At 34.9% G+C, this 22,673-nt stretch overlaps 1 protein-coding gene across 18 annotated transcripts in view; it reads left to right on the top strand.

Annotated features, from left to right (window-relative positions):
* Positions 1 to 3,894: 3,894 nt before the first annotated feature.
* Positions 3,895 to 22,673, top strand: part of LOC136036695 (zinc finger protein 345-like) — a 36,683-nt gene continuing 17,904 nt past the window's right edge. For 3 of the 18 annotated variants that reach the window (XM_065719081.1, XM_065719101.1, XM_065719069.1), the window contains exons 1-2: positions 3,895 to 4,005; positions 21,841 to 21,903. The gene's annotated coding sequence lies outside the window, so the exon portion shown is untranslated. Of the gene's footprint in view, positions 4,006 to 5,662; positions 5,682 to 8,929; positions 9,533 to 13,435; positions 13,637 to 21,818; positions 21,904 to 22,673 lie in introns of those variants that run through there. The other 15 variants (XM_065719105.1, XM_065719082.1, XM_065719083.1 and 12 more) reach the window with 12 other exon arrangements.

Genomic DNA, 22,673 nt, shown 5'->3' on the forward strand with positions numbered 1-22,673 from the left:
ATTACTGCTGCACTGGTACTTAACTTTGTTCCTTGTGAACATGGACATCAAATACCTGATCTAGCTGATTTTGCAAGTGTTCATCTGAAGCAAGAAATAAATCAAGAGTGTGAAAGTGGGGCGTCAAGTGAAGTCCATATTTTTCCTAGTAATATTACTACTACAGAAAAACAGGACCCTGAATCGATTCCAAGTTTTCTTTTGAAAAGATTCCCAATGACGATCAGTTTAAGTACGAAATTTGCAATGAAAGTTTTTGAGAAAACAGAAATTTGAACGCACATATGATCACTCACTCCAGAGAGAAACGTTTTGCATGCAAAATATGTCAAAAACGTTTTACGTTAAGTTTCGGTCTAACTCAACATCAAAGGACACATACTGGAGAAAAACCTTACAAATGTGAAATGTGTAAGAAATGTTTTTTTTCAAGTTCCAATTTGTCGGTTGATCAAAGAATTCATACCGGTGAAAAACCTTTCCAATGTCCTATATGTACGAAACATTTCATTTCAAGTTCCATTTTAATTCAACATCAAAGAACCCACCATGAAGAAAAAAGTTTCGAATGTGATACATGTAAGAAACGTTTCACTCATGGTTCTCTTTTATCTCGTCATCGAAAAACTCATACTGGCAGAAAACCTTTTGATTGTGAATTATGTAAAAAATAATTTACCACAAAATCTCATTTAGCTACTCATCAAATATATTATACTGAATAATGATATATGAGTGTTATATATTTATGAAATTTTCTTATTGCAGTTCCTATTTATCTCATCATCAATGAACTCAAACTGGAGAAAGACCATTCTAATGTTGTATGTGCAAGAAATATTTTCTTTCAAATTCCGATTTACTTGGACATCAACAAGCTGAAACTAGGGAAAGCGTTTCAAGTGACATTAAAAAATTCCCCTAAAAATATTATTTTTCTACTCATAAAAGAGCTTTCTCGGAAGAAAAGTCTTTGGAATGTTTGTTTTTTTTTTGTTGTTATTGTCTGGTATATCTACCTCTTTGACAAAGAACTCATACTGGAACGAAAAAATTGAATGTGATATTCGTAAGAAAAGTTTTATTCATAGTTTCTGTTGATTTCCTTGTCAAAACTCATAGCAGATGAAAACTGTTTGTGCTTGCTATTGGTCAAAAAGGCACATCAGCAGTATCTCAGGAACAGCTAGGGGTATTCGGTTTAAAATATCAGGGCAGATTGAACAGTGCTTGAAGGGCAAAACTTTTGTTTATTTTTGGTGTTTCTTCACAACACATATCAACCTTTTTGTTCAAAATAGTCAAAAGGTCTAGTTACTTGGGCTTAAGAGGAACATCATGCTCCCTACAACCCCTAGGGAAAGGATTGTAAAGTATGCAATTATTCCGATGTTAACAAACACGATTTATTATTGGGAAAAGAGGGCAGTTTTGATCCTGGGTGTGTCAGAAAAGGCTTATGGTATTGAGATAAAAATTTAGCGAATTCGGAGGGGAATGTTAAACTACATTAATTGACGACACTATGTCTATCCACGTTATCAAAAGTGCGTATCTGCAACGAACGGTGACCACTTTCTACTTCGACTGCGGACACTTCTGCATGCTACTACTGTGCCACCTTGGTGTGCCACGATTAGATATATTCATTAAAAATGTTATATTAATGTCATTTGAGAAAAAAATTTTTACATGACAGTTTGCAGAAAACAGCTAATTCAATAAATAATATAGCTACTCATCGAAATATTATAATGGAACTACTCATGTTCTTGGAAGCTCAACATTGTTATCTCAAAATTTTGACCGGGAGTGTTTGGGGAAATGATTGACGTGGGGGTGACATTTACCCTTCGATCGCCATTGATTATTATTTAGGACATTAGGGTTTTTAATTTCCCGTCAAAAGAACTATGTTTAAAGTTTCCACGACAACTCCTTCTATACAAAAGTTCCCTGTTCTAAAAAAAGAATACATTTTGCAAGCAATGTTCTTCACTTAGGCAGTGCTATTGCGCTGCCTATAACAGGCTGTAGTAGCAATATTTTTTTCGTTTTAAGCTTCAACTTCACTCTTTACTTCCTTAAGAAAAACTTTGTTTTTAAAATTAATTCAAATAATATTTATTTCAGAAGATATTCGGTCTCTCTCTAGAAAAAGAATCAATACAAATCTGGGCATGTGCACGAAAATATATAAAAAGATATTTTTTCAATGTAAAGCTAGAAATTTTAATTAACCTAGTGAGTTTTTTTTTTCTATAAAGATGTTTTGGGCATGACCTCGATGACGATATGTTCTTGGAAGCTGGTCATATGAAAATCGCAGTATCTCATAAGAACAAGATGACAAATATTGATTGTGCAATTTATTTAAATTCTATGGTGAGTATGTCTTTCAGGTTGAAGACCGTTAAACCCCCGGAGGGCTTACGTTTAATTCAAATGCCAGAATGTTTCGATGCTTTGATTGTCATTATGACAGATCTAAACATTGGAGAACCTCCTAACCGGGTGGATTGATTTAAAAAAAAAACAGCTCTGAAAATTCATTTTGCTTTCTAGAGATTAGTATCGAATCGTATTTAAAGTTCCTATCCGAGCGGGCAGAGCACTACACTTGAGATCCCGAGGACAGAGGTTCTAGTCCTTGTGAGGCTGGTATTGTAAGGGAATCAAAGGTGTGATTCTAATCTCACTCACATTCAATAGGCTCTGGATGGGTACTTAGAGAAATCTGGGGAAAAACAAAGAGAACCATAGGATGATTTTCCCATAGCCACGCATTGCACTCACAGCCAAAGCTATTGAATCAGGAGATCGATATTTTCGTAATATAGACCATTAGTCAGCATGCAAAAAAGTTCTGTTTTAGATAGAGCCCGGCTGGTGTTCAAACTGTTTGAATAACAAAAGAATATGCTATCTCGGTGACATAGTTTTAATATAGTCAATACTTAATTGTAAAGTTTCAGTTTAGACTCTTTTGTTTAGATTCAAACTACTTTTGGAAATTTGTCTGCCCATTATGTAAATACTATAATAACTTAATGGGCCATTTTATGGCCAATCAATATATAAAATATTGAATGTAGGATGCAGCAAAGAAACAGAAAATTATTGTCAGGAATATGCAAACATTGTCTTTGATATTTGTATTTACTTTTTTTTATTCAATAGTCATATTTATTATTTATTCAATAGTGATATATGTTGGTTCTAATGCACTGATATAGCGACAGTTAAAGTTAGAATAAAGATAGATATCTCAGACTGAGGATATTTCCTAAGTCTCATATACTGTAGTTGTTGCGCTTTAACTTAAATTTCATTTTCAGCAGCAGAGAAAAATTATATTACTAGGATTAAATTTTCTTCAAGTGCCCTTCTCTGTAACACAGCCAAGCTTTTAAATGTTACTTGCCCGTCTCTTGGGGTGAATTGGATTTCATTTTGTCGTGGGTTTCACAATCTTTGGTCACAGACATCATTGAACAGACTAATGGAATTTTAACTTTGAAGTTCCGAAAACAAGAAAAATATGCAGAGGGAAAGTCTTAAAAGATACAAGCAACATTCACTGAATTAAGTATTAAATACGATTTCCAATATTTATTGTCCATTGTTAAATTTAGCACGACTGGGCTCATGGCTGGCTGCCCCGGGGATGTTTGCCTTTGTTATCGGAGCTGGTCTTTCATTTACTTAGTCTGTGCAGATAAAATTTTCTCTTAATCTCAAACAGCCCCTAATATATAATTTTTAAACATACCCATTTCATCATTTGATATTAGAATGTTTTTATTGTTTACAATCTGTAGGCTAAAAAAATATTTTTCTGACTTGCTGTTGCATAATGGTGACGTCTTTGAACGGCAACCCTGTTGAAAATAGGAAGAAAAGAGTTTCAAATTGATGAAAAAATTTGTTTAAAGATCATTTGTTAAACTATCAAAATCCATTTTTCTCTCTTGCCAATTGACTGTTGAGTCTATAAACTAATGGGTAAAATTCTAGTTGGTTGAATTCTTGCTATCTCAGAAAGGGGTTAGGTTAGGAAAATGAAACTTTCAGGGATGGGTCTACAGGCTAAAGTATTTCCCGGGAAGGTATTTTGAAGTTCCTACCTCCACTCCTTCTCCCTCTAGAGTGCCCTGACCTTTGATGACCTTAAAAAATATGTGTGATATAAAAGTGGGTAAAATTCTAGTTAGAGTGACTTCTTGCTATCTCAGGAAAGGGTTAGATTAGGAAAATGAAACTTTCAGGGATGGGTCTACAGGCTAAAGTATGTCATGGGAAGGTGAAAAAATGGGATTTTGAAAAAAATATTGATATGGCTCAGAATTCTACTCACATAACAAGAATTGCCTTTTCAGAACTAAAGGCAGAGAAAAAGTAACTGGTAACTGAAAATTAAGGTTTACTTCCCAGGGTATACTTTAGCCTAAAGACCCATCCCAAAAAGTTTCATTTTCCTAACCTAACCCCTTTCTGAGATAGCCAAAAGTCACTAAACTAGAACTTTACATTAAATAATTCTAGGCTACATCTTTTCAGTGCTGTTTTCTTGGTTGTTTTTGACAAAATAATACTGTGTTTTCTCAGTCCCTAAATTATTTGGTAAAATTATAGCAGTTCATATATCTAATTTACCAATAAAGTAAACATACCACTTGATGCCTTTTTATGCTCTTTACAAATAAAATAACTGCTTCTACTGTAAATTCAAGTTAAAGCACTTTTTAAGCTCTTAAAAATGACAGTTTTTCAAAAAATTATGATAGTTCATATAACTGAATTACCAATAAATTTAATATACCACTCAGTGCCTTTTTTTTATGTTCTCTTCAAATATAATAATTGCTTCTACCCCAAATTGAAATTTAAGCACTTTTTGAGCTCTTAAAAATGACAAATTTTAAATAATAGTATGACTTTTTGCTCATTTTTCACAAAATAATACTATATTTGGTAAAATTCTAGTTAATTGACTTCTTGCTATCTTGGAAAGGGTTTAAGTTAGGAAAATGAAACTTTCAGTGATGGGTCTACAGGCTAAAGTATGTCCTGGGAAGATATTTTAAAGTACCCATCTCCATTCCTTCTCCCCCTTTAGGGCCCTGAAATTTGCCTACATGATAGAGACCTATTGAAATTTTGACAAAACAACATTTCACCTTAATTTTCAGTTACTAGTTGCTTTTTCTCTACCTTTAGTTCTGAAAATGCAATTACTGTTATTTGAGTAGAATTTTGAGCTATATCAATTTTTTGTTTTTCAAAATTTGGGAAATGTATTTGTATATCTTTAAAACCTTATAATATAGAATTGAGCAAAGTTATGAAGCTGAAAACAATTTGGTTGTACTTCAATTAAGCAGAAGATCTATTTTGCAAGGTTTCACCTTTATAACACACATAATTTTAAAGGTCATCAAAGGTCAGGGCCCTCTAGATGGAGAAGGTATGGAGGTAGTTGCTTTAAAATACCTTCCCAGGACGTACTTTAATCTGTAGACCCATCCCTGAAAGTTTCATTTTCCTAACCTAAACCCTTTCTGAGATAGAAAGAAGTCAATTGACCAGAATTTTACCCTATATTTTCTCAGTGCCATCATTTCCATTGTTTTGAAAGAATAATGCGACATTTTCTCAGTGTTCAAATTATTTATAATAAGGTTAGTTTTTATAATAAGGTAGCAATTATTATATTCATAAAGTACATAAAAAAGGCATCAAGTGGTAAATTCACTTTATGATAAGCCAGTTATATGAGCTGCTATAATTTTACCAATTATTTATAGTTAGATTAGGGGTAAAAAGTGCTTAAATTTGAATTCGGAATAGAAGCAATTATTATATTTATAAAGAACATAAAAAAAGGCATCAAGTGGTATATTCACTTTATTGGTAAGTCAGTTTTATGAACTGCAAATATTTACCTTTTATTTAAGCAGAAGATCTGTTTTGCTAGAATTCAATTTCTGAACATATAGATTTGTAAAGTGCATCAAATGTCACTGCCCTCTATAGTGAGAAGGAGTAGAGTATATCTTTCTGGGACATATTTTAGTCTGTAGACACACCCTGAAAGTATAATTTTCTTAACCTGTCCCCTTTCCAAGATAACAAAAAGTAGCTGAACAATAATTTTACTACATTTTACTTAATGTTAATTGTAAAATGTTTATCAGAAACTATGAAAAAGAGCTAGACTCAAGACATCTTTAAAGGCTTCAGGCTTTTTTCAAAAAAAAAATATATAAATTTGTTTTTAATAACATTTTACTAGACTATTAAGACTAAAGAAATGAATAATTATTATTCATGAATCATGTTCAAATGACAATTTTCTTCCAATAGGCCATTTTATTTTCAAACTTCTAGCAACTGTGAAGTGCTTTATATTTTGAGGGCTCAAAAAATTATCCCAGAAATTGGCATTTGTTCCAGAAGCAATTATTAAACTGTGAAATAGAATAAAAAGGCATCAAGTGATGTATTCACTTTCATTCTAGCAAAATTTCGCTGTAAACTGAAAAATTACAATCAAGTCTACACAGATTTGAAATTTTTGACATGTCTTTCTTTTCTTATGTCTGAAAGACATGAAGTTACAGTAAAGGTCTTGAATAGCACCACTCCAGAAGGAAAGATGCTAGGATAAAGAAAGACATGTTTCTAGATTGTTAATTTTTAGGTCATTTATATGATTTATTAATATTTTTTTTCAGTTTTTCTCCAGCCTAATAGTCTTATAACCCTATACTGTTAAAACAAGAGCTAAGAGCTCATATGGCACTTGTGACGAGGCAAGAAGAGCTAAGAGCCAAGAGATCATATGGTATGAGCTCTAACAAAATTCTATGAATCAATAGATTGATTTAAAAAGGAAAATAAGAGGCTTAATGCTGGTCAAGATTTAAAATAAGAGCTCTGAGTCACAAAGTCCTTCTAAATATCAAAATTTATTAAGATCCGATCACCCACTCGTAAGTTATAAATACCTAATTTTTTCTAGCTTTTCCTCTCCCTTTTGCCAATCAGATGGTCGAATCTGGGAAAACGACTTTATCAAGTCAAATTGTGCAGCTCCCTGACATGCCTACCAATTTTCATCGCCCTAGCACGTCCAGAAGCACCGAACTTGCCAAATCACTGAACCCCTCCCCCCAACTACCCCAAAGAGAGCGAATCCAGTACGATTCTGTCAATCACGTATCAAGGACACTTGTTTATTCTATCCACCGAGCTTCATCCCGATTCCTCCACTCCAAATGTTTTTCCAAGATTTCCCCCTCCAACTCCCCCCAATGTCAAAATATCTGGTCGGGATTTGAAATAAGAGCTCTGAGACATGAATTCCTTCTAAAAATCAAATTTCATTACGATCCGATCATCTATTCATAAGATAAAAATACCCCAATTTTCATGTTTTCCAAGAATTCTGGTTTCCCCTTCCAACTCCCTCAAATGTCACAGGATCTGGTCGGAATTTGAAATTAGAACTTTAAAGCACAAGATCCTTCTAAATATCAAATTTCATTAAGATCTGGTCACCCTTTCGTAAGTTTCAAATACCTCAATTTTCAAAATACCCCCCCCCCCAATTCCACCAAAGAGAGCAGATCCGGTCTAGTTATGTCAGTCACGTATCTTAGACAGGTTTCTATTCTTCCCATCCAGTTTCATCCTGATCTCACCGCTTTAAGTATTTTCTAAGATTTCCGGTCCCCTCAACTGCCCCCCCCCCTCAATTACGCTTGATCCGGTTGAGATTTAAAATAAGATATCTGAGTTACGAGGTCCTTCTAAATATTAAATTTCATGAAGATCCGACCACTCCATTGTAAGTTAAAAATACGTAATTTTTCTTATTTTTAGAATTACCCCCCCCCCCAAATTGAATGGATCCATTCCAATTATGTAAATCACGTTTGCAAGACTTCTGATTATTTTTCCAACCAAGTTTCATCCCAATCCCTCCAATTTAAGCGTTTTCCATCATTTTAGGTTTCCCCACCCCAAACTTCCCCCAATGTCACCAGATCCGGTCAGGATGTAAAATAAGAGCTTTGAGACAGGATCCTTCTAAATATCAAATTTCATAGAGATCCAATCACCCGTTTGTAAGTTAAAAATACCTCATTTTTTCTAATTTTTCAGAATTAACCCCCCCCCCCCCCAACTACCCCAAAGAGAGCGGATCCGTTCTGGTTATAAAATAAGAGCTCTAAGACACGATATCCTTCTAAACATCAAATTTCATTGAGATCCGATTACCCGTTCGTAAACTGAAAATACCTCATTTTTTCTAATTTTTAAGAATTACCCCCCCCCCAACTACCCCAAAGAGAGCGAATCAGTTCCGATTATGTCAATCATGTATCTGGGACTTAAGCTTATTTTTCCCATCAAGTTTCATCCCAATCCCTCCACTCTAAGTGTTTTCCAAGATTTTAGGTTTCCCCCCTCCAACTCCCTCCAATGTCATCAGATCCGGTCGGGATTTAAAAAAAGAGCTCTGAGACACAATATCATTTCAAACATCAAATTTCATTAAGATCCAATCACCCGCTAATAAGTTACCTGGAAGTGCCTAAAGTAGCAAAACCAGGACTTTAGGTTTCCCCTATCCGACTCCCCCCAATGTCATCAGATCCAGTCGGGATTTAAAATAAAAGTTCTGAAACACAATATCATTTAAAATATCAAATTTTATTAAGATCCAATCACCCGCTCATAAGTTAAAAATACTTCATTTTTTCTATTTTTTGTGAATTAACCGGCCCCCACTCCTCCCCAGATGGTCAAATCGGGAAAACGACTATTTCTAATTTAATCTGGTCCGGTCCCTGATACGCTTGCCAAATTTCATCGTCCTAGCTTACCTGGAAGTGCCTTAAGTAGCAAAACCAGGACCGACAGACAGACAGACCGACAGAATTGGTGATTGCTATATGTCACTTGGTTAATACCAAGTGCCATAAAAACCAGCTAAAAAATAAGTGACATTCTTACCTTTTAATATGCAGCAAGTGGCAAAGAAACATATTTATTTGTTCTAATGTGTTTTTCAATCAGTTTGCTTATATTATTAAATTATTTACTTTACCTTTTTACATAATTTAGGGTTATATGATAAGATTATTTGGAGGGGCCTAATGATGATTTGTAAAAATAAACAAAACTATGAAAATGAATATAAAATTAGGAATCTAAATGTGTCTTTTTCATGCATTTTTCCTTCTGAAGAGTCACTATTCCAGACATTTTTCAAATTTAATATGAAATCTTAGTTATTCAACCTAAAAATTGCACTCTTCACCATTGAATTAACATCCTTATTTTCTAAATAAGGATGTCCTTAGCTTGAGTGTTTTAGCCATAAATAATGCTGAATACTTTGAGTCCACTGACACTTAATAGCTCAGTAAAGTGTAAGGTTATAATCTATAGTTAAGCCCACTGGCATCACTGTATAGTTGGGCTGTTGAAAAGGCCGTGAAAAAACTATAGTTAAAACAAGGTATACTGATTTTTATTAATATTTTATTCACTTTTTTTAAAAATATATTACTTTTCTTTGTTTTTATATAGTGAACTTTTGGATTTGAAAATTTGACGTAATTCTTCAAAATTCCGTGATATGTTTGCCAAAAGTGGCCATGCATAAATATGAGCAAAGGTGGTCTTGCAATTTATATATTACTTTGAATTATAAGGTACATGAAGATCTGTCAAAAAATGTTGAAGGGATTGAGTCTTTGTTCATTGAGGTATATACTTCATCCTGGGAGGTGATAATTGTGGGGGAAGTGTATAGACCACCAAATGGTTCTTTGTTGTCTTTTCCTCAAGTGTTGAATGAAGTTATTGAGTCTATGCATCAGCAAACTTGTGAAATAATAATTATGGGCGATTTTAATATAAACCCCCAGAGGGCAACTCCCCCTCCCTTACACCTTTTTTCCTGAAATATACCCAACCAAATTTTTAAATAGCTATTTTTTACAAAATATTCCTAAGGCAAAATATTACTGTGACACTAAGTTTTTTTTATGAAGAAAATAGGGCATGTTTCATTCTGGATCTTCTGGATGCACTGCTAGTTATGCATAGGCGCACTGGGATTCGTGAAAACAGTGCCCCAATGTAGAGGTTATTCACAACCATCCCTGTCCGCCTCCTAGCATCAAATCCTATCCCTTAATATCCTCCCACTAATAGCGTATGTAAATATATGTCTGTGAGTCCCATAACTCTATATAATTCTTGTCTATGGTTATCACCTATACAACTTTGTTAAATTAATTGTCACTTATCCATTCAGGTCATATAATGGAGGCAGCTAGGTTTTAATAGAATTAATAGATACTAATTAATATATTATTCAGTTCTAGACAACAGAAAACTAAAACCAAATCAAGTTACTGCCTTATTTGAAAGAACCAGAGAAAAATATTTAAAAGAATAGGACTAAATATACACAAAAAATAAGTTTTTACTTGTGCTTCTGCCATTAAAAGGATGTTCTCTCCTCACAGAAAATTCTTTTATACAGAGGTAAAATCTACAAAGAGATTAAAAATTCTTTAGGTATTTACTATGACTCCAATTTTTTTAATTTGAATTACAAGTGTTGAATAACAAAACAGGGAGACTGAGATCCTTCATCCATTTTTACTTCACAAAGGAATTTACAACAGCAATAATAGGTGAAAGATCAAAAACAGAAAGTTAAAGACATTGCAGAAAAAAAATTGTAAACAAAAATGGCTGTAACTACAAACTTTACCAGAATGAAATGTAAAAAAAATGACAATTTAGAATAAATTACAGAAAAAATAAACTCAAGAGAAATTTGTCAGTGGTAATTCTTTCAAACTGTTATTCCTTTCCGAGATGTACAATAGCTAGGGTAAAGGCTTGAAGTGGTATTATTCCTTCAAGTCATTAATCTGTGACAAAAGTTTTGCAGAGACCAACAATATCTGGATAAGAACAATCCACACATAAAAGTTTCAATTGATCAAATGATGACGATAAACATTATGTATTAAGGTGGAGAATCCCGAGGCAATCATGACGACTGAAAGCTTTTTCATTAACCCAAAGTTTATTCTTAGTATTAACCACATTATCAACCATAAAATTACTAACATTAGGGTTACTTCCCACCCTTCCATTTAAAATTTCAACGAAATTCAGGGGATTCTTTTCAAGTAAATTTAGATAATTGGATGGAATGCCCTCTATCCCCACACCAGTAGGAGAATGAAGATCAAAAATACTTACCGCATCTGAGGAATCAACCCAATACCAGTGCTACCCCCTGTAGCCTTAAATAGTGAAGTAGAAATGCGTTGAGCAAGAAAACACTAAAAAATAAAAGATACAGCAGGAATTTGAATTGTGATTTTTTTTCACTAGATATACTTATAAATAAAAATAAGTACAATATATACAAGAAGTCATTTTCTACTGAGACAGCTAGTCCAAATAAAATGTCAACAAATATATCTGCAAACTATGGATCATTTGAAAAAACACAATATCCATCACTTGTAGGTACCTCAGACCATCGATGAGTATCGTTGTTCTTAAACCCAAGAGGGAGTGAAACACCAAATTACTTATGTCAAATAAACTAATAATTCCCAGAATCTTCAAGATTTTTCATCTTTTTCTGGAGTTTCACGCACAAACTTTTCAGTTCGGGTGGAAAGTCGGTACACCCTTGAAGTTCAGAATCTTTTAGATTCTTCACTAACTTCATAATAGCATGAATATTGGTATTCAAACAGCATAAAAAAAGTACTGTGGGGGATGACACTTTCTTTCCTCTTTGGGACACACTGGATGATTTTTCTTTCAGGCAAAATATCCTTGTGATATTCACTTTTTCATCTAAGCCTAGTTTATCCTTCAGCACTGTACATACTTTCAGTTCCAGTGATTCATCTTTTTTTTCTTTTGGCAGCCCATGCAATAATAGATTTCGTCTGCGTTCCCGAACCTTGAGGTATAATAGGCGATGATTAACAAGCTCAAACTGTTTCTTCTGAAACTCAACAGCCTGGCTAAGTTTGTTGATTATAGAGTTCTTTTCAGTGATAATCTATTTCAGATCAGAAATTCCTTTCTATAAAGTTGTCTCCACTTTAGAGAACTTCTGGTCCATCTGCTGTTTTAATTCTCTGATAGCCTTATCAAACATAACCTTCGCGAGAGCCATGACCAATAACAAATAAAGATGCTATAATGCCGTCTTCTTAATTACTTATTTATTCATACGAAAGTCTAAGAAACGAATAGATCAGGCTTTCATATTTTCTGTCAACATTCTTAAAGTATAATTTGTTCTCATGGCAGCAAGGCAGAATAGCAATATATGCTTTTGTTTGGGTTAAAAAACACCCATAAGTTTAAACTTAGATTCAATTCACCAACAATAGCTCTGGAGGATCTTCATTATTTTATCTTTTATTTATAATTTCTTAAAATCAAACAGTTCGTGGTAACGGACTTTCAGTAAAGAGCAACCCGGCTCAATAGTAACTGAAACTCTAAAAAGCCGAATTTTGATACCAATAGACGTATCAAACAAAGTGGATTTTATGCATATTTCAAGAATATTAGCTTCATCAAATTTAGTTCTAGCCATCAAAAGTTACGAGCTTGAGAAAATTGTCTTATTTTTGAAAAAAGTAGAAATACCCTTTAAAAGTTATAGAATCATAATGAAAATCTGGTCATCAAATTCTGTGTTTCACAGAGCCAAATAGTAGAGGTATCAAGCTTCTATCTACAAAAATGTGGAATTTGAAATTTTGCTAGAAGAAAGATCAGGGATGCATCTTCATTTTCTTTTCTTCAAAAGTGATTGCATTGACCCAGTGGTCCTAGAAAATGGTGAGACTGCTCATTCAAATAAAAATTTAAAGTTACAGTGTCTTTTTAAGTGACCAAAAACTTGGAGGGCAACTAGGTCCCCTCCCACGCTCATTTTCCCCAAAAATCACCAGATAAAAAATTTGAGATGGTCATTTTGTTCAGCATAGTTGAAAAATCTAATAAGTATGTTTTTGAGGATGAATTAATCCCTCACAGTCCCCAGAGGTTGGGCTGCAAGTTATAAACTTTCCTATTGTTTACATATAGTATCATTTACAGGGAAGTATACGGACTGTGTTGATGTGGGTGATACAATTGTACCAAATTCAGTACATTTTCCTCTGACCTGTACAACTTCTTCTTTAAGTCGAAAATTTGGTATAATTTTGCCAAACTGCTACACATTCAGTCTATTTGCAACAAAATTCAGCAATTTTTTCTATTGACGGAATTAGGATTCTCATAGTTCATTGTTATAAAAATACTGATATCTAGCGATTTGTCTTCTCTTTGTGACTTTGAAGGGACTTTCTAGGTTCCCCGTGAACATATGACGTATGTTTTCAATAGTTTATTTCAAGAAATTGGCATCCAATTCAAAACCAAAGAGCATGGGAAACTATAACAATAGATAAATATATATGATGGACTATATAAACTATATATAATGATATGAGTTGTCAACAGTCTTTGTTCAAAATTCTAAGAAATAGGCCCATTTACTTCCATCCTTAAGGTAGGCCTGTTTGATTATACTAAGATTTGACCCATTAGTAGGCTAACGTATTTTCTAATGTATATCATCCTGTCAGTTGGGCTGTAAAATAACGCAGATGCTGTCCAGTAGAAGCAGGTTATAAGAAAATAACTCTTTACTTTATGTCCTGGTTCTAGGCTATTGACTGAGCCTTTGCATCTACCTTTACCCTTAAATAAGTACTGCTGTGCTCAGCTAAATTTTTTTATATTGTTGATCAAATAAGGAATAAGCAGTCAATAGCACTAACTTTAGAAGGCTTCTTATTTAGAGGAGGTTTTGCTCTTACCACTAATAAAAAACTTGATGTAGGCTTACCTTCTCTGATTACATTGCCTAGGGATATACATTGCTGCTTTGCATCTTTTAGAGCTGGCACCCTAAGTTGTTGCCACTGCCTACTCTAAATGAGGTGTCTTCTAAAGTGGCATTTGGGAAATGGGAAAATGACATTTTTAAGGTAGGCCTTTGGGAATCAATTGTAAGTATGGCTGTGCAACCTTAGACTATTCAACAAAATTTATATAGATAGATTTATGACTTGTAGGCCTAATAAGCATTGATGCACTAAAAATCTACCTGGGTTTAGCCAATATTGTCTGGTTGTGAAAGCTACTTTTTTCTATTTAAAATTTTTTTTGGTTTTTACAAATTTCATTTGTGCTTTGTTGACACTTCCAGGCTAACTGTTAAATTATTTTTTGTTTGGAGACAAGAGAGATGATTTCTGGACACAGTTCTTTACATTTTTAAGCTTTCATTTCTATTCTCTATGGTAATTGAGTCACAACTTCCACTACAAGTTGCTTCCATGTGTTTCCAAAGATAAAAAGTGCTACCCTCGATTGCCCCAAAGGCTAATATTTATCTGGAGCAAAGAATGTATTTTAGGTTATTGTTGGTCATATGTTAGTGTGATGACCTTGTCTAAAGTAGAGAAATTTATACTGAAAAAGTACAACACAGCCTGCATATTTCTGACAGCTGTGGCTTTTTTATTTTATATTACTCTGTTTTCACCATGAAATAATTAACAATGGCTCCCAATATTACAGTGCATGAGCATAAGACTTCCAGTTACAAAGGAACTATGCTCACTAAGCATGAATAATCTATTTGGACATTTACATTCAGAAAAGTTCATAGGATAAACATTTGTAGTGACTGTCAACATTTTTTTTTTTTTTTTTGCATTTTTGTTTGTTTGTTAATTATCTGCAAGTAATTTTCACAGTAATTTCACAATGCTATGCAGGACAATATAGACTTATGAACCAAGTCTGGTAAAACCCCTGTGTACCCTTCAGTGTATTCTCAGCTAACTGTTAAGAAAAAGACTCTGTATATAGAGCATTCTGTAAATAAATAATCTTTATTCCTTCCCTTTATCACAATGCAATAACATGGCTATTGTCAAACAAAAAAAAAGAGAAAAACGCAAAAAGACGCAACATAAAGAACACACATGATGAGCTATCACTTCGATTTGACGGTATTGTTGTTGTAGTGCTTCATGTAGTATGGAATGAAGTATTTTCCAAATCTTGTCATTGAGTGTGTAGGCGGGCATTCTAACAGTTCTTTTCCCTCTTTAAAAGTTAACAGCCTCGTCTTGTGTGCGTGAGTCACTTAAATAAACTGAGGCAGGATATCTTGGTGCGTTGGGGTTTTCTGGATGTCAGCTCCAAACTTCATCAGCGTTTCGTGCCTCCTTTCATCCAGGGTTGGGAGCCTGAGTTTGCTCAAGCTTTCTTTGTAGTTTTGTAATTTGATCCAAGAATTATTTTTCAGGCTCTTGTCTGAATTGTTTCAAGCTGACTTCTGTGTTTTTCTGTGAGCAATGGATGCCAGACAGGACAGCCATACATGACTATGGGCATTACATAAGTTTTGTATCACGAAAGAAGGAGTTGTTCTGTCATTCCAAACCTTCTGAGAATTGTGAAGGATTTTAAAAGACCAGCTGCTTTTGCTGTGATCTGGTTGATGTGATCTCCAAACGTAAGATCGTCACTTAGTGTGATGCCGAGTATTTTGCATGATTTCTTTATTTGGAGAGGTGCAGATTCATCAATGCTCTTCTTCATCAGGAAGTTGACACGCAACACACAGCTTTTCTCGAGACTTAGCTGGAGCTTCACTTAATCAGCTTGATCCCGAAGCTCTGCAACCAGGGGCTTGAGCTGGTCATGTGTTTGGGAAAGTGTGAAATTGTAGTAGACTTATTGAACAATCATCTGCAAACTTGTACCTTTGTTTATGTTGTCTCATCTGTCGGTTGATTACAATGACAAATAAGATGGGACCTAGCTTGCTTCCTTGGGCTGCTCCACATGTGATGTCTTGGAAGTTGGATGCTTCCCCGTTTTCAAGTGGTACGCACTGTTGACGACCAGAAAGGAAACTTACGATGATGTACAGCAGAAACTGCAAGACCTCCAGGGCACAGGCTTCATTGATAACAGTCTCTTGGCCAAGGAGATCAAAAACTTTCACGAAATCAGAAATTATTATATCAGCAAGGGCCTCCGGAATTTCTAGGTGCTCAAGTAGATCATGAAGTAATCTCACCAGATAATGTGTTGTGCTGTGCCTTTGACGAAAACCAAACTGCATAGGGTCGATTTTATGTTCTACTTCTGCTAGTAGCCACTGTAGAATAAAGTCATCAAAGGCTTTCGATATGATGGGCGTCTTCGAAATCATTCTAAGGTCTGACGGTGAGGTCAGTGATGTTTTCTTTGGAATAGGTGTGATAAATGCCTTTTTAAACTTTTCTGGAAAAACGCCTTCCAGTAGACACTGGTTATACATCATAGCCAATGGCATGGCCAGGAAGGACTAGCATGTGTGTATCAGCCTTATGGGAATTTCGACAGGGGAAGAGGCTTTCCTAATAACTAGGTGTTCAAGTTTTTCTTGGACCTAGAAAACTGTGATGACAGGGTGGTTTCGATCGGACCATTCTGTGGAAAGTCTATGGTAAAGTCTTTGGTGGCAAATATTTGAGAAGTGGGCATTAATTTTTTCTGTGGTTAAATTCTTTCCTTGCTCGTCCCTCAGAATGGATTTTGACTTCTGCTGTACCATTAAATTCTGTACATGTTGTGTGGAGCTTCCTTGCATCAATGGCTGATAACCTAGCGAATATTTGGTGTCCATACAGACGCCTAGCTTGCTTTAGTAATCTCACTACTATATTTCTCTTCCGTTTATATTCATCAGAGTGGGGCTTTGTCTTGTAAAGCATTTCTTGCTCTCTCATTGCAGCTTTTATGTTTGGAGTAACCCGTGGTTTGCTCTGTGACTTAATTGTAACTCGCTTCTCAGGGAAGAATCGTTCGTACTCTCGAGTCGTTTTCTCATAGAAGAGCTCGGTTATGCTGTTTGTATTTTCGTCTTTGAAAAGGCGGAACCAGCATACCGAGTTGAGCCATTCTCTGTAGCCAATTATGCCTTCCTCTGTGAGTGGACGGTAAGTGAATTGGGTTGGTTTACTAGGTTCCACTGTTGACTTTGGTCGCAATAGAACAGTTGCGTGGTCGCTGGTTGAGAGTGGTGCTTCCGCCGAGGGATCTAAGTACAAATCACCAAGTGTAGTGAAGATCAAATCAAGCGTGTTTTCTCCTCGTGTTTTTACATTAACTATTTGACGAAGGGCTGTAGAGCTTTCGATCCAGTTCGGCTTCAGGTCGTTGAAGTCCCCACAAAGAAAGATTCCAGCATATGGGTATTTAGTTCTGATGAGGTTGCAACTTTGTTGGAGATATTCCACTAGTTGTCGCTGGTATGGTCCTCTTGGAGGGAAATATACTGTGACATATATCAGTGACGATGCTTGACGAGGTAGGCCTTTTGGTCGTGCCCACAACCATGAAACTTCAATGTCATGGGTCTTTGGCACAGTGACATCCAGGATCCTGTGAGGTATGTTTTCTTTGCAGTAGAAACCGACACCGCCACCGTGTGTCAAAGGCTCACCTGATGCGCTGCAGTGTGGGGAAATGTAACAGGAGTACCCGTCAATAATGGCCAAAGCAGAAGACGAAATCCATGTTTCTGTCATGCACATAACGTCAATGTCGCGTTTCCTTAAGAAAACTTCCATATCTTCTGTCTTGTTGTTGAGAGAGTGAACATTCGACAGGGCTATTGTTGGAAAGCGGTAATTTTGGGTTGGCTTCGTATTAAAAACTGTTTTCTTTTTTCTTCTTTCCAGGTTGCAGGAAGAAGAATCAGGAGTCTCTAGACTTAGACCTTGAGTATTTATTGAGGTGGAGGTGGTGATGATGCATTTTGGATTTGTTTTGATTTGCTGTGGCCAGGGGAGTCTCTTTGCGAGTATAAGGTTATGTGACAGAGTCGATTTGGTTTGGGATTTGCCTGTTTTCCTCCCTTTTTGCTGGTCTACGACCAGGATATGATTTCAGTAGACACAGAAAATGAGAGGAAATCTCCATCATTTGGATCTAAAGATTCTGAATCTGAAAGGAATATGTTAAAGATTGCATAACTATCAAGGCAAACCTCCCCTCCCCCCAAAAAAGGAAAAAATACAAATATCTATTTGATATGGACTGGCTTTCTGACAGAAACCTTCAGAAATGGACTCTGAAAGATGGTTTCTTTGTAATAAAAGTTACATTGGAGGGAAGACCCATGCTCTTTGACATGCCAAAAATAAATTTCACATCAAGAAATTCGATGCAAAGCAGAATACTACCAACCTGTCAAAGATTTACTCAATTAACGTTGAATTTCAGAAGAGTATAATGCTGCTGAATAACATTGAAAAAGCCAAGCTGAAAGCTCAGTGACTTCCTTGCAGAGCATAACCTACCTTTCAATGTTATGGAGCATATGCCAGGCCTCCTGAAAAGTGTGTTCCCTGACTCCATGATTGCATCTAAAATTACCTGCAGTCATGTTAAAACGCAAAATATTGTTGTGAAAAAATTAGCACCTGTTGCAGATCAGATTCTCTCAGAGAAACTTCAGAAAAGAAAGTTTTCAATCTTGCTGGATGAATTGATGCACAAATCAGTTGTTAAATCTATGGCTGTTGTACCTTACTTCTGATGTCCTCAGCTGAAATGTGTCCGTGATTGCTTATTAGGACTTGTTGAGGTGCCATAATTAACAGCTCAAATAATGAAAGAAGAAGTAGATAAATTGCTTTGTGTAAGACAAATTACAAAAGAGATTCTACAGGGTTTAGATGGGATAATACCTCTGTGAATATAGGAGACATAAAGGGGTTTCAGGCTCTACTGAAAGTTGACAATCCATATGCTGTTGCTGTTGGCTGTGTCTGCCATAGCCTTGCTCTATGCATGTCTAACACCTCCAAGGAAATCCCCATAGAATTTAACGAGTTTGTCCACCATCTATACAATATGAACCAAAATGCATTGCAGCTTATACAGTGTTTCAGGGGATAATGAACACAAAAAATTATAGGCTACTCAAAATTTATGACGTCTGTTGGCTACCCTTTGAGTTGGTACTTTTGCAAATTTTAGAACATTGGAGAGCACTTAAAGTTTATTTTTATGAAGAACTCACGGCTACAAAGTCAGCATCTGTGGAAAGGTTCCTGAAAATGATGCAAAATGTGTATACCAAAATCTACTTTCAGTTTCTGAGCTATATTTTGCCACAAGTCAACAAGTTAAATATTTTATTTCAGGGAGAGGGGGTAAGGCTTTACTGCCTTGCAAAAATGCCTCCGCATTATTTGAGACCATCCTAAGGACTTTCCTACATCCAGAGGTAGTAAAAAAAACGTTCGGTATGTATTACCCATCCAAGCCTGAATACTTTTTGCCTCCTGATATAATCAATGTTGGAGCAAACGTGGAAGCTGAAGTGACAGAAACAAATATATTCCTGTCCTAACAGTGTGTGCCTTTAAAATATTTTGCCTGAACTTTTAAGTGAAGTTAGCAAAGGAATTTTATGTTTGTTTCTACTGCACTTCAACCTTTAAGGTTTAGCAGAAAATAAAAATCATTGACCCAGTTGTAGCTGTCTCTGGCAAAGAAAACTTGGTACCAGTACTATTTATGTCCTCTAACTTATTTGATCGACAATCTTTAGAAGAGATAAACTCTCAGTGGCAATCAATTCCTGCCAAGTCTAAGCATTTGCCAAGTTAGTACTTTAAGAGCCCAGACCTTTTTTGGGGAAAACTCAATGAGCTTCAAAATGGTCTTGGGTCTGCAAGATATTCAGAGATTTGCACATTCATGTTCTCTATCATGCCCTTTCGCACTCATTTGTTTGTGTTGAGTGCATTTTTTTTTAGCGCAATCTCAACTGTCAAAACGAAGTCTCAAAACTGCCTTGAAGTTGAAACTATTTACTCCTTGATTTATGCTAGGGACGAAATCTGCAACCACATTGCTTTTATCTCCTGGAATCCTCAGGAAAAAAATGAAAGTGAGGAAGAACAAGGATTTGACGAATACAAAATAGTGAAGAGGAAGAGATTGAGTCTTTGCTAAGAGACTATGATGACATAAGCTCTGAAGGCCTTTCTTGAAATTATAATTTCTCAACAACTGATTTGTCTAGGAAAACCCTGATTTTTATCCAATAAACCAAGCTTTTTTTCTCCTGGTTATGTAAGGGTTGTTGTAGATTGGCCAAAAAGTGTATAAAAAGTCCCTATGGCTACCTTTTAGATGGAGGAATTGAAAACAACTGCTGGACTAACTTGATGTTCAAATTTTTTTCAAAGCTTTTGTATGATAAATTATTGTATTTATAATATAACTTTTTTTAGATGTTTTAAAAAACTTAGGGTCTACTTTATTCAACAGTTCCTTCCAATTGCAACAGTAGTTACTTTATTATATACTTTTTTGGCAGACCTGGAACAAAGCCTAGGGCTTATCAAAAATTTGTGATCCTAAATGATAGGCTTTTTTGGACTGTAATGGAGTTGCACAATACGATAGATAAAAAGCTAAGCTGGGGCCTCACCTCCCAGAATTTCCAAAGTTTTGGCTTCCAGATTCTATGTTTATGTTTTCTTTGCATGTAATCTGGAACATGAAGCCATACAAAAGGGCCCCAGACCAATCCAGAAAAAAGTGGACATTTGAGCTTCCAGATTTCAGGATTCTGGGAGTTTTTGTGCTAAAAAAATATTTTAATGGTGGAAGAAACAGAAAAAAAGGAAAATTGACATTAATAAACATGAAAACAAAATGATTTTAGAAGCTCTTCGCATAAGATCTGGAACATGAAGCCAGACGAAAGTACCTTGGACTAATCTGGAAAAAAGAGGGGCATTTGAGCTTCCAGATTTATGGATTTTGGGAGCTTTTGTGCTAAAAAAAAAAAAAATAGTGGTGGAAGAAACAGAAAAAGAAATTAAAAATTTACTTTGATCAACATGAAAACAAAATGATTGTAGAAGCTCTGAATTGCTAGAAAGTGGGAGTGAAAAAACCTCTGGGGGCTCTCTTTTTGGATGGACTTCACTATTCAGAAAGCACAAAATCTACAAATTCTTTTAGGTGAAGCTCCAGCTGTAGATTATGTATTCTGATTTGTTGAGGCAATCTGACAATTTGTACAATGGACAAACATAAGCAGGGCATTCTGTACTATAGTAACAACATCTTTTTCTTTTTAGCTGCTCTTTGATTTTGAAGGAAATAAATGAATAATAACAATGATAAAAAAGGAAAAAGGAGGAAAGTGAGAAAAGAAGGGCAATGGAAGAGGTTGTTTATTTTGTAGAAAGTAATGTTTGAGGGAAGAAATTGAAACACCAAGAATTTTTTGTGTCTTGTGCATTTTTTCCTAAAAAAATATATTTTTAGAGCTTTGTTTGGTACAAATTGACATAGCAACACTGTACACAGACGTTTTCAGGGGAGATTTTTCTTGTGGCGGGGACACGTGGGAGGATCATCCCATGGATGAAGACAATTTTTCCACGAATAATGATGGATTTCCCAGCATTATTCAAAAAGTGATCAGAAATTAATTAAAAAAAGTTTATTTTTTCACCTGAAAGTAAGGAGTAACTTTAAAACTTAAAACTAACAGAAATTAATATGTATATGAGGGGATTTGCCCCCTTGTCAAAATCTTGTTCTTTACGATAAAGCTTTTTTAGTACTTTAAAAAGAGCCATTTATTCTAGTTAAACAGCCTTTGTTATTCAGGAGTCATTCTTGAAGGATTGGAACAACATTCAAACTTTAGCATAAAGAGCGTGGTACTGGCAAGTAAGTGAAACCCTTTATATACAATGATTTCTGTTTATTTTAAGTTTTTAGTGTTGCTCCTTACCATGAGTTGAAAAAACTTGTTTTTCTTTATTTAATCAAATGAATATTGTTGACTGGATTTAAAAATGATGGAAGCTGTTAATATGTTTCAAATTTTGCAAAAAAAGATAAATTAACGTACTTTGAAATATTGATTGATGTTATATAGCCTAAGCAATTATGAAGAAAGCATGATACATTTTCTAATGCTTACTGGTATTAATAAAAAAAACTTCCTGAAAACGAAGTTTTTAAAGAAAAGAAAGGCCATATTAAAATTAAGATCGGAAGAAATAGAAACTTACAATAACTCAAAACGACCACAAATTACTATTAAAGAATAAATGAAACCCAAAACAAACAGAAATTAAATAAACAATCATAGCTAAAAAGCATACAACAAGTACTAATATAAATTAATAAATCTTAAAGGAATAAACTTTAAATTGAATATGCAGATCTAGCCTAAAATGAATAAAAATATTTTGCTATTTAAGTATAAATAAAACCCAAAATAAACAGAAATTAAATAAACAATCAGAGCAAACAAACATACAATAGGTACTAAAATGAGTCAGTAGATAAATTTAAAAACGGATGGAACGTAAATTGAGTATGCAAATCACGCATGACACAAACAATAATCACAACAAACACAAGTTTGGGTTTAGCCTCCCAAAGTTTTGCCGCCTTTTATGTTTTTTTGGTAGATTTGATTTCCAATCAAA

The sequence above is a fragment of the Artemia franciscana genome, chromosome 2 (assembly GCF_032884065.1).
Source record: "Artemia franciscana chromosome 2, ASM3288406v1, whole genome shotgun sequence".
In the NCBI taxonomy this organism is placed as follows: domain Eukaryota; kingdom Metazoa; phylum Arthropoda; class Branchiopoda; order Anostraca; family Artemiidae; genus Artemia; species Artemia franciscana.